The sequence below is a fragment of the Centrocercus urophasianus genome, unplaced genomic scaffold (assembly GCF_019232065.1).
Source record: "Centrocercus urophasianus isolate 14NV4802_14NV808 unplaced genomic scaffold, USGS_Curo_1.0 seq_15, whole genome shotgun sequence".
Classification (NCBI taxonomy): Eukaryota; Metazoa; Chordata; class Aves; order Galliformes; family Phasianidae; genus Centrocercus; species Centrocercus urophasianus.
Genome location: NW_024884697.1, coordinates 10,824,634 through 10,836,746, shown reverse-complemented (window position 1 = coordinate 10,836,746; position 12,113 = coordinate 10,824,634).

Sequence of the window (12,113 nt, the reverse complement as noted above, 5' to 3'; positions counted from 1 at the left end):
GCAAAGATGACTGGGGGCCTGGAGCATCTCCTGTACGAGAGAAGATTGAGAGACCTGGAACTGCTCAACATGGAGAAGGCTGAGGGGGATCTCTTTAATGTTTATATAAATATCTGAAGGGTGGGAGTTGAGTGGATGGGACCAAGTTATTTTCAGTGGTGCTCAGTGACAGAAGGAGCAATGGGCACTAACTGGAATACAGAAAGTTCCATATGAACATGAGGAAAGAGCTGTGTTCTGCAAAGCAGAAAAGGGATCTGGCTGTCAGCAAGGTGAGTCTGAGGAAGCAGCCGAGGTCAACCGTACCCTGCGGTGCAGCAGCTCAGCACTGCCAGCGGGCGAGCGGAGGGCTGTGCTGTGCAGCCTCACTCCTGCACTGGGTGCAGTGTGGGTGCCACAACACCAGGGGGGCATAAAGCTATCAGCATCCAAAGGAGGGACATGAAGGCGGGAAGGCTGAGCCTGATGGCGGCTCCAGCTCCTCTCAGGGGCAGCGCTGAGCTCTGCTCTGTGTGACAGCGACAGGGCCTGAGGGAACGGCATGGAGCTGCGTCAGGGGAGGGGTTAGGGAAGGGGTCTGCACCAGAGGGCGGTGGTGGGCGCGGAACGGGCTGCCCAGGGCCTTAGTTTAGCAGTTATTTGCAAACAGCTCCTGCCTGCTGTGCATAATCTTATTGTTAATGAATTTTATCAGGGATTAGGTGGCTGCCTCCTGGCAATGCTACAACCCAAACTCAAGTCTCTTGGCGTATGCTTGTGAATTAAATATTGTGAATTAAAAAAACCGTATTTTGCTTTTGCGCTATCCCATACCCATGAATGGATGGGAGTTGAATTACTTGGCTAATGGAAAAATACAGCTAAACAAATGGAACTTCAGTGGTGACTTGGCGGTGAAGCAGTGAGGATGTGACGTGTGGGGAATGAACCATTTTCCTTAGTCACGTCAAGGACTGTGCTGGTCTTTCATTCAACCATCTCAGCAGTAATTCTAATGGGGACCAAGGCTGAGTACAACAGTCAGGGGTAGGAGATTTCCCATTAAGGAAGTCACCATCCAACAGCTCTGCATGTCCCTCTCAGCACACCCGTGACTGGGCTCCCAGGTAAAGAATGTTCTCTGTTGGACTCACTGACTTGAGTTCCAGGGATGTTGAATTGAGCCAAGGCTCCCTTTGCATTCAGCAAGAACACTTACCTTCAGAATGGAATTCATACAGTTGATCCCTGATGTCAGTTCTAGTGATCCTCTGGGGTCATTCCCTCTTCAGTGTAAAGGAAATTACGTGAGTAATTTGGATTCAGAAGTGAAACTTTGAGATGCCTAAATAAAGGCAGATTAATCCTACCTTTACGTTTTGTTCAGTAGTGCAGCCTTTGGTTTCCACAGCTGTGTAATTGATTCAGCAACCACAAAAATTGAAAGCAACCTTTTTTTTTTTTCTTTTTTTTTTTCTTTTTTAATTTTTCCCTTTTCCTTACTCCTAGAAATGAAGATTTCCCATACAAGTTCTGCATCACACACTGATGCTCAAGAAGTATTCACCCTGAGCTGAGTACTGCCTTTGGTGAGCTGCCCATCTCCATGCAGCTCGCTGTTTAGCCTGGGTGTGCAACCAGGTAGGTGGGTGACAGTATTGTGAACAGCCACATACAATGCTAGAATAGCATGTGGATGTAAATGAGGGTGAAAATGCAATGTTACAAAGGTCTACAACCTGCCCAAAAACACACCCTCACAGTTTGTGCAGGGAGGACTCTGTGGTGTGTTCCCCTAGCATCTGGAATCTGGTTACCTACCTCTAAAGGAGTAGAGGTGACAGAGATGAGATTTTCCCAGCACCTCTCCTGTCTTATCTTCAAGCTGCAGTTTTGCAGCCGAGTCACAAATTCTCCTCGCAAGCCTCTCACTAGCTGGCCTTTGCTGGGCAGATAACAATAATGCAAAAATAATCCAGCAAGGCTTCTGGTTCCAGTCATTTGTAAACCCATACTGTGAAGTTATTCTTCTAAGTGTATCTGGGAGCCATTTGTTCATCTGACCAATATGGGTGGGAGAAGCAGTCCCACTGTGACACCACAGGCTGGTGCTTGAGTTCCGTACTGGTAACAGGCTGTTACCATGTCTGTGCCTTGTTTTGCTGCTCATGGAGCTGGCTTCAGCACTGTCACCCTCCCCCGAGTGCAGCTGAATGCAGCTGCATAGTGTTTGCTGCTGTGCTCAGTCTGCTATTTCAACACAGTTGTAGTTTTCTCTTAGCATGGTTTGTTTCGGTGCCGTTTACACCACGAGCATCTGCACCATTCCAGCTGAGGAGATGCAGCCCGAAGCGGCCTTTTTGGCTGCAGACAGTGCATCGTGGAGCTTCACGCAACAGTGGTCACAGGCACTGACCTTGGAACAGATTGGAGCCAAGCTACTGAAATGGGACTAATTCTCATTGTGTGCAGAGTGGAATTAATATGGTGAGTGCAAGTAGTGTGGACAAGCAAAAATGTTGGCCTTGAGGTGGCAAAGCAGTAAAAGACCACTGTTATGTCCTATTCTTCTTTGCCATGCACGTCTGCACGCTGCATTCCAGTAGTGCCACAAATCCTGCCTTCCTGGATAAAAATAGAAAATCAGAAGTTTGAAGCATGCAAAGGATAATTGCAAAATGATTATTATAACTTGGAGGAAGCAACAGATGCTTCACTTGTTGCTGTGACTTGCTGAAGGAGTACTAATTTTCTAAGCCTATCGAATACCTGCTAATCAGAGACATTCCTGTCTGTTCAGGAGCACGAGATCCCTCCAAACATCCTTTGTCTTGGCCCAATAATACAGTGCTAAGGGATGAACTTCTGGGACCAGCAAAATAGATTTTGCCACCACCTTTATATTTTGTTTCTTTCAAATTTTCTTAACTGAGCAAGTAATCTATCTTGACATAAAATGCAAAGTAATCATTGGTGCTTTAAAATAACACTGTAAAACTCCAGATCCAGTTGTAAAAAATAATTTAAAAAAAATTAAAAATCTGTTTTCACTAAAGGTAAGGTTAATGCCTATTGAAATTAGTACTGCTGATAAGGAATTAACACCTGGAGCTCATAGGTGTTGGTACACTGAGATCTTCCCTTCTGATCCTGTAGTCTGAACCTGCTGTGACTTCTCTATAGCAAGATCCCAGCTCTACAAAACCAATGGCTGTCACTGCAGTACAAAAAAATGAAAGAGATCGAACAGTCAGGACAGTGACTGTGATATTGCTGGGAATGTAAAATTCCTTGTACTTCAGTGAGAAAGAAGTCTGGAGCACAAGTCATATAGTGAGCAGCTGAGGGAACTGGGATGGTTCAGCCTGGAGAAAGGAGGCTCAGAGGAGACCTTAGGGCTCTCTACAACTGCCTGAAAGGAGGTTGTGGTGAGGCGAGGGTCAGCCTCTGCTTCCAGGTCACAGTGACAGGGTGAGAGGAAATAGCTTGAAGTTGCACCAGGGGAGGTTCAGGTTGGATGTTAGGAACAGTTTCTTCTCATAAAGAACGGTGAGACACTGGCACAGGCTGCCTGGGGAGGTGGTGGAGTCTGTCCCTGAGGTATTCAAGAAACGTGGAGATGAGGTGGCACTGAGGGACATGAGTTATTGGGCATGGTGGGGATGGGTTGGTGATTGGACTGGGTGACCTTAATGATTCTATGATTCGAAGTCCCCTGTGGAATTTCCGTAGTGTTGCATTGAATTTTCCATGCCTGGCAATGTGAAGGAACTCAGTGACATTATAGCCATGTCAGCCTACAGTATGGGCGTAAAGCACCGCACAGCTGTCTCTGTGCAGGGGTCATTTTTATGCACACTTTCTCCATGAGCTGGAGCCAAGGTCAGGGAAGGGATCACAGTGCAGGCATCATGAAATCTCTAGATTTTCCTATTTAGAGAAAAGTAGGATGAAAGAAGTGAGGGGAAGTTGTGATGTTCTGCACTAAAAGTCTGAAAGTTTCTACAGCCAGAACAACTACTTAGCAGCAATAATTCTCCCAAACACTGGTTTTCAATCCTGGATGCCTCAAATAGTCATTGACAAAGTAGTTTCTAAAAGCACAGAATTTCTACTTTGTAACATATTTTTTTAAGTGACATTCTTCCCTGATTTTTGTTCTGTAGTAACCAAATGCTTCATGTAGGTAATAACTGAACCTCAATTTGAAAGCCAGTTTCTGTTCCTTACTCAGCAGGATATCCAAAATTTGGTGCTACGTGCCTATTTCAGATTTCCTTCCATACACAGACTCATGTTTTCAAACTGTGAAGGTTTTCACTGTCTCAGCATACAAAGTAAAGCAAGAGATAAAAAGCGACTGAGATCAACAGGCAGTACTGCCAACTCCCTGCAATGCTCCTTATCTAATTCAGGTATTGGTGGAGAAATTGTTTCCAGACACCTCGGGATGCAGTTGTGAGCATAAGCCCAGACACCACACTGCAGGATGCAAGTGCTCAGAGTTATGGGCAGTACGTACTGAATTACAATCTCGGAGCATCATTTATTCTTTGCAGTGCATTTCTGAACACGTTAAGTGTTAATTTTTGTTGGCTTAAGACGCTAGAAAGATTCAGCAGTAGTAAATTACTGGATGTTGGACTAGAAGCAAATGCTCTTAGTGTCTCAAAACTGCAGCAGGTATGATTTTGCAGGTAGTAATAACCAGCTTCAGTACTATCATGCTCAAAGATCAGAGACAGGCTGCATTTAGGTGCACACAACCAGGATGTGCTGAGGTTTGACAACCATGCAGGTGAACACTGTATCAGATAAAAATAACAGAGATGGGGTTGTATAAGTTGTTTGGATGCTCTGCTCAGTAACATAAGGATTTTTTTCAAGGTATTCAGAAGTTTTGAGATTCCTCACACTACTCCTCGCTAGCCATCAGCTGACAGCTCCCTTCATGTCTTGCAGCAAATGTTGGCTTTAATGACAGACCAGTGTCCTGTTCCTATGGGAATGAACTGGGGGCATGAGGGAAAGGGAGCGCAGCTGGGAGACAGAGAGATGGGTCATGGAGATGTGAGGAAGGAGAGCAGCAGGAGGTGCATGGAGGAGAACGAAGCACGTGTCCTCATGCATGGGTTTTCCTCCCATGTTTCTCAAGCAGTGGGAAGGGAGAAAGGTGTCTGCCTAGGGGTCTTCGTTCTGCATGAGGCAGTGGGGCAGCCTGGAGCGGGAAGGCAAGAGGGCAGGAAGAAGGCAATGAGCACTGAGAGGGGAAGATGTGGTAAAGGAGGTGTTCATCTTAAAGGCCCTGGGAGGCTCCACCTTCTTGTTAGTGCACCTCTGATCTGTAGGCAGCACTTCATGCGATTTTTCTCTTTTTCTGTTTTTCTTTTTCTGTCTTTCTTTTTCTTTTTCTGCTTTTCTTTTTCTTTTTGTTTTTTCTTTTTCTTTTTCTTTTATCTTTTTCTTTTATCTTTTTCTTTTTTTTTTGTCTTTTTCTTTTTCTTTTTCTTTTTTCTTTTTTTTTTTTTTTTTTTTTTTTCTTTCTTTTTCTCTTTCTCTTTTGCTTCTGTTTTTCTTTTTTCTTTTTTCTTTTTTCTTTTTTCTTTTTCTTTTTTTCTTTTTTTCTTTTTTCTTTTTTTCTTTTTCCTTTTTTCTTTTTCCTTTTTTCTTTTTCTTATTTTCAACAGTAGTGTATCTCCAGGTACTTACACCACGTTCTAAAACATATGGCAGAGCACTTGCCCATATGGGTTGGAAGAGTGATGTGCATTCGGCAGATCAAGCTCAGAACAATCAAAAGTTGAGTTTTTCATTCCAAACAGGAAAACATGGCAATCATCTCACATTGTCTAGACTTTCCTCTCCGTGTCATCTTTACATATTATGCAGCTATTACATTCGTTTCCTTTAGCTTCCTTTCTGCCAAGATCCATCTGCAGCTTGGAATCAGTGAAGATAGCTTTTCATATTCATGATGTTAGTCACAGCGAGCATATTTTGAGTGCTTCTGATGCTCCCATCCGCTTTTGTTACAGTAAATTAATCCTGTTCTGCTGGGGTGATGGAAACGGATTGGGTTTGTGTTTATTATTATTTATCTATGCAGGTACTGTAAATGAAACAAAAAAAAATCGCGAAGCTCATGTTTTAAAATATCAAAAATCAAATACCAAAAATTAAAATTAAAATATCAAAAAATGTTTTAAAATACCACTCTCGTTTCTCTTAGAAGATAAATTATCAGACAGATACAATAGACAAAACTCATTATTTCAGCTGTGAAAATGTATTAATTAAAGGCCTGTGCCACAACAAAAATAGGAAGACAAACATTGCAGAGTGATTTTCATTCAGAACTAGTGGAACTGCAGCTCGCAGCTAGCTAGACGTGGGGGTTAATGTTCTCCTTCCCAGACTGCTGCTGCTGATGGGATTTGAAATGATTTTTGACAACTCCAAGTAACCCTGCACCGATGAGCAGACTGCCATCAGTGGGCGAGGGAGGGGGCTTGGCTATTGCTGGAACCCTCTCGCATGTGGGAGGGCTGAAGGTGAACTTCAATCAAAGCCTCAAATTCCTGGAGCTTTCTCTGTTGAAGAGAATGTACCTTTATGATTTCACCGCCTTTGGGTCTGTGCAGCAATTTACCAGGAAGCCAAAATTTGGTGCAGACAGGGGCTTGGTGGGTGCTTAAGTTTGAAGGAGCAACGGGGTCCTGCACCCCGTCCCCAAATTTCCTGCGTATATCCCATTGGTGCTCTGGAAAATGGGGAAGTGGTCCGATTTTGCTTGTACAGTGGGTACATCTCTGCTGTTTGACTAGTTGCCTTTTTTCTAGTTAGAATAAAATTTCTGTCTGACATGAGATCAGGAGTGCTTTGCACTCAATCGTTTTTCCCCACTTAAAAAATGATTGCGTTCTGTCTTTTTGCCGAAATACACATATATGCATGTATCAATTTTGTGCTTTTAACCCCAGCCTGACACCCCTGTAGCACAGAAAAATAGGCAAATTGCAGCACCAGGGCCTCGAAAGCTCTGGCTGGTGAGTGACTAAGGCACGGCTCCAGCAGGATCCCATGAGCAGGCGCTGGGTGCTGGGCTCCAGGAGCTGGGCGCTGAGCGCTCTGCCCCGTCCTGCCTGCAGGTGGGGACTGAAAGCTGCGTTTTGAAGGCACAGCTCTGCTGAAGTGCTGCAGTTTGTCGTCACCTCTGCGAGAAATTGGCTTAAATGTATGTACCTGCATGCAGCTATAGACCCATGTGTGCGTTTAGGACGCTTTGTGTTATATATAAAGTAGGAAATAGTACATAAAACCGTGGCTAAACTGTCCTTGGTGCTATCCAAGCTGAGTGACAAGCAGCAGGAAAACAGGCTGGCAGCTCTGCTTCTGGTTCTCTGTGTTCACAGTGATACAGGCTGGACTTTGGGAACAATTTCTTCTCAGAAAGAATGGCGAGGCACTGGCACAGGCTGCCCAGGGAGGTGGTGGAGTCACCATCCGTGGAAGTGTTAAAGAAGTGTGTGGACTGGCACTGACGAACATGGTTTAGAGGACATGCTGGGGGTGGTTTGATGGACACGGTGATCTTAGAGGTCTTTTCCAACCAGAATGACTCTATGATTCTGTGATAGGGCTACACAGTGGCCAGGCTGTGATTGGTATGGGGACAGGGACTGCTGCTGTGCATCACCCCCATGAGCCCAAAAGCACAGATTTATGTTTGATTTCAACTGAGCCAGTTTTATTTTTTATTTTTTTATTTCATAGGGAATTTGCTCTGATTTATATGATTTTGAGCTTTGTAAAACTTATTCCTGTAAAGATACAATCAAAATGTTTTTGCTCCTCTAGAATTTTCCTAAACATGGAGAGACAAGCTAACCCCTAGTTTACTTCCCTAAAATGAGCATGCTTTGTAAGAAACCACTAAGAAATCACTAAGCTGAGGAAAATCAAGACTACTTCAGGTGGCTTGCACCCTGCTGGGAAGAGCCCATAGAGCACGATGCAGGTCTGTGAGCACTGCTGCCATCAGCTCTTCTCCTACCGGGTAGCAGCATTATGGAACAGCCCTGCTGGTCACAGCTCGCCCCACACATGGGTGTGAACCTGGGTGGTGATCTTGTGATGTTCCCCGAAGCCTCTTCCCCCCCTTCCCATCTCCATGGTGTCTCTGTGTGCCCAACCAGAACCACTGAAGCCCCCACCCACGCTGGGCTTTACAAGCCTTTCCGTCTTTTGTTAAATATTGAAACCTCTTCTGTCCCTTGGTTAGGTTTTACAGGCTCCTGAGGGAGTGAATTTCCAAAGCCTTTTTTGTCAAAAAGCTCAATCTTCCAGCCCCAGCCATCTCCCCAGCTTGTAGGCTCGCTCCTCCAGCTGTTGCAGCCTTTGATCGTCAGATTCCGTTCTGCCACCTGATTGAAGGCATTCAGAACTCAAGGTGAGAGCAGACAGAAATTTACATCTGAAGTGATTTATTAACCTTCTGTAGTTTAAGGTCATGCTAGTTACAGGATATTGTTAGTCCTTAATGTCTGTCTCTCCGTGCCATCCGGTAATAGACAACTGGCATTAGTTTAATTCAAAGGTGTCTCTTTTTTCTTCCACAGTGGAAATATTAGAAGGAAATAAAAACTGTTCCTCGCAAAAGTGATTATGAAAAAAATAACTCCTGAATTCCCATTCTCAAAAATCTGTATGCTACAAACACAGCCTGTTAACGTATCTCCTGTGTAAGAAATTGAAAATTACCCTATTAGGCAGGAACTGAATGTCAGCCTGAAAGATATAAGTATGTCATATCTGCAGACTTTGCTTGGTTGTGCTGTCACCTCCCTTTTTCTTGTCAGACAAAAAGTCCTGGATGGGTTAATTCCAGGACGGACATAATTCAGCTGCATTGCTCAGCATATCATGACCATACCCTTCTACCAATGCTGACGTGCTGTGCAGTGGGGTAAGTTCTAATCGCTTTGTCTCTTTTATCATCCCTTAAGCATCCTTTAGAATACTCAGGATGTTACACAGTACCTTGGCATTCAGGCATGATGTAGATGGCACTCACTAAGCTCTCACTTTGTTGCTTTTATGAGGGTTGTCTTTTAATTCCTTGAGAACCGAATGATCATTTCACATACACAGCTGAAAAAATTGGTTAGCCAAGCATTAAAATGCATTATAATGTCAAATGTCTATTTTCATGATAGAAAGTCAAAAATTACTCCAATGTGAGAGATCTTTAGGCCCATAGAGGTCTTACGGCAAAGGTCTGGATGAGCAAGGCACCTTGTGTGGTTTATGGATGTGTTTGTCTGAATGTTCATGTGTGTATGTGTGCACATGTTTCCCATTTGGACAGCAAAATTCTTCTTCATTTTCTCCTCCTCATCAATCATAACACACACACAATGATGCAGAAAGGCTTTCTGCTTCTGCCTCAGTCCTTGATGGAAGAACAGAGTACCCAGACATGGATTTCCTCTACAGTCCAGGAGGACATACTCCTACTTCCTTAACAGACTCAGGCTGAGATTTTTAAAGTATCCCAAATTCTTTTAAAACAACAACAGAAATCCATAAAGGCAATTTGGGGAGAAAAAAAAAGTGGACCAAATAATCACCAAAATCACTCAAAAAGAAAGAAATTGGCTAAGCAGTGTTAAAGTTGAAATCATGGACTGTGTGCCAGGGAGAGATGTGTTAATGTGGCACTGAGTGGCGTGGCAACATGGGCATGGTGGTGATGGTTCAGTGATTGGACTAGATGATCTTCAAGGATTTTTCCAACCTTAATGATTCTCTGATTCTATGGCATGTTGCAGGCACAACACTTGGAAGAAAGGAGCTGTGATGATCTGTGCAAGGATTACACTGTGAGGGAAACTGTTCACCCCCTGCTAGAAAGAGACATTTTTCTCTGACAGCTTGTGTCAAACTCTGAACTGCTGTCACTTTGCACCCGAACACACATCTAGTGGAAAGCAGTGCTGTCTCACTGGGAGGAGGAGGACAGAAGTTCTGTGAAAAGAATGCGAACTTCAGAAAGAAAGTCTTGAAGTTATCAGCATACTGCTTTTGCAAGCATGTAAGCAATCACTTGCTAACTAGATGCATTGGGAAATATTTGTTCTTACAAACCTGTGGCACCCAGAGTTGCTTACTTTTTTTCTAACTTTCCAAGTATCTTCTTTAAAGGATGAGGGAACAGGAGCAGCAGTGGCTGTGAAAGCAGCTTTGGTTTCAGCAGGTCCTGATCCTCACAGAACCCACCCCTCTTTGCCCTCTTTTGGGCTGTCCCTGGTCTGCAGAGCTGCAGCTCAGCTGCTATAGGGCTGCAGCCCTGCATCAGCTAAGGGCATTGGGGTGGAGGTGTTGCAGAGGAACCTTTCCCTTCATCTCCTTCATGCAGCCTGATCCTATAGATGCTCTCAAGAAATGCTTGAATCTGAAGACATTTGGGATCATTTCAGTAGGGATGAATCTGTTCTGGGTTCGAAAATTGGGAAGTTTGGTGTGACTCTGAACACTCTATCCAGTCAATGGAAGGAAACTAATGCTTCTGGAGAATGATTAATCTCACCCTAAAAGCATCATATTAATCCCTTTCCAAAGGGGCCTGTTGTTGTCCTCTGAGTATAAAAAGCTTGTTGGTGCCAGTGTAGAGATCTAAACTTGGATGAGTTGAATCCTGCTCTGTATTTGTATCCTGCCAGAATCTGGAACAGGGACAGAACCTGTGACACCAACTTTCATCTTCCTAACTACGGAGCTGCAGAATGTTCTCAGTCTCACTTGTTCTGCGCTGTATAAATATTTGCAGGGAGCGAGGACTTGCCTTGAATCTTGAATTGCTAATTGTTGTGTATGAGTGTTGCAGTATCACCTGGTCATGAAGGAAAGCTGGAGCAGAAAGCACATGCATGTGCAATGCATTGCTCTTACCATCCAGTGACAGTAGAAGACAACCCTTCAGAAACGACTGCTGCAATGGCAAGAGTGTGGCAAACGACAAACCAAAAAACAGCTTGCTTTTTCTGCCTGAGGTGATGAGGAACTGCTGCATGTACACAACAGAATTCTTATCCAAAAGGGGATGGCATTGTAGCAGTTCCTTTCTCCATATGCTTCCTTTTATCTTGTTCTTTCAGAGCCCATGACTGCCTTGTACCCTCTTGCTGCCTTCTTTGTGCCGCCATCCAATGCAGAATATTTCATGTTTTTTGCTGTGCCCTAAAATGTGTGCTTGCTACCTTCTGAAGTTGCATTCCCTTTGGGACCACTAATTGGTATGCTGTGCTCTGTGTTTGTGACCTTGGGACTTGGTGTCATCCTATTCCTGCAATGCATCCTTGGGGCAGCTCCTCTGCCGTCATCCTATGTTTGTGCTCTCAGGAGCCTCTGTTATTTAGTACAGCATAGCTGGTTTCTGATTCCCAGCATTGATTGAGGCTATGTGTCCTTTGATCTCCTGACAGTGACTCACCATGCAATAGCTAGCTGCCATTCTGGCAGACATAGGAATACTCAAAAAAAAAAAGTTTCAAAGTGGAATACTAATTAAAAAGATAGTGCATAATGAACAGAGAGAGTAGAGATTACAGACCTTGGTTGAGAAGCTTTATTCTTGTGAAGTTAACCTCAGTTGGTGTTAGGTGACCAGATATAGGCCTGGAGGGTGACATTTGTTCTCCAGCAAAGACTCACATTTTGAGCGGTATTTTTTAAATATAACTACTTCTTTTTTCATCGTAATTTTGTAGGTGTATCTAGTATTAATTTTCTTCAGTGTCTCTGGATGCCATTCACTGGGTTTCTTAGGCTAAAGGTCAGTCTATGCAACTATGCTGCTATGATTTGAGTTCTTATGACTTGGTGATTTTTTCCTTCGTCAGTTTTATTCTGCGTTTTCATGCCTTGATTCCATTAGATATCATAAAATATCTGGTAGTACCCTAAGGTTACATATATACAAAGTAATTTGGAGTAATTTCTTAAAATGGTTTGATATTAGCTAATTATGAATGTTCTATGACAATATACAGTATTTATGATTTTAAGGACATCTCCTCTTAAAGAATTATGGCTTCTGTTATACTGGTGAATCACTTTCCTACCGAAAGACCTTA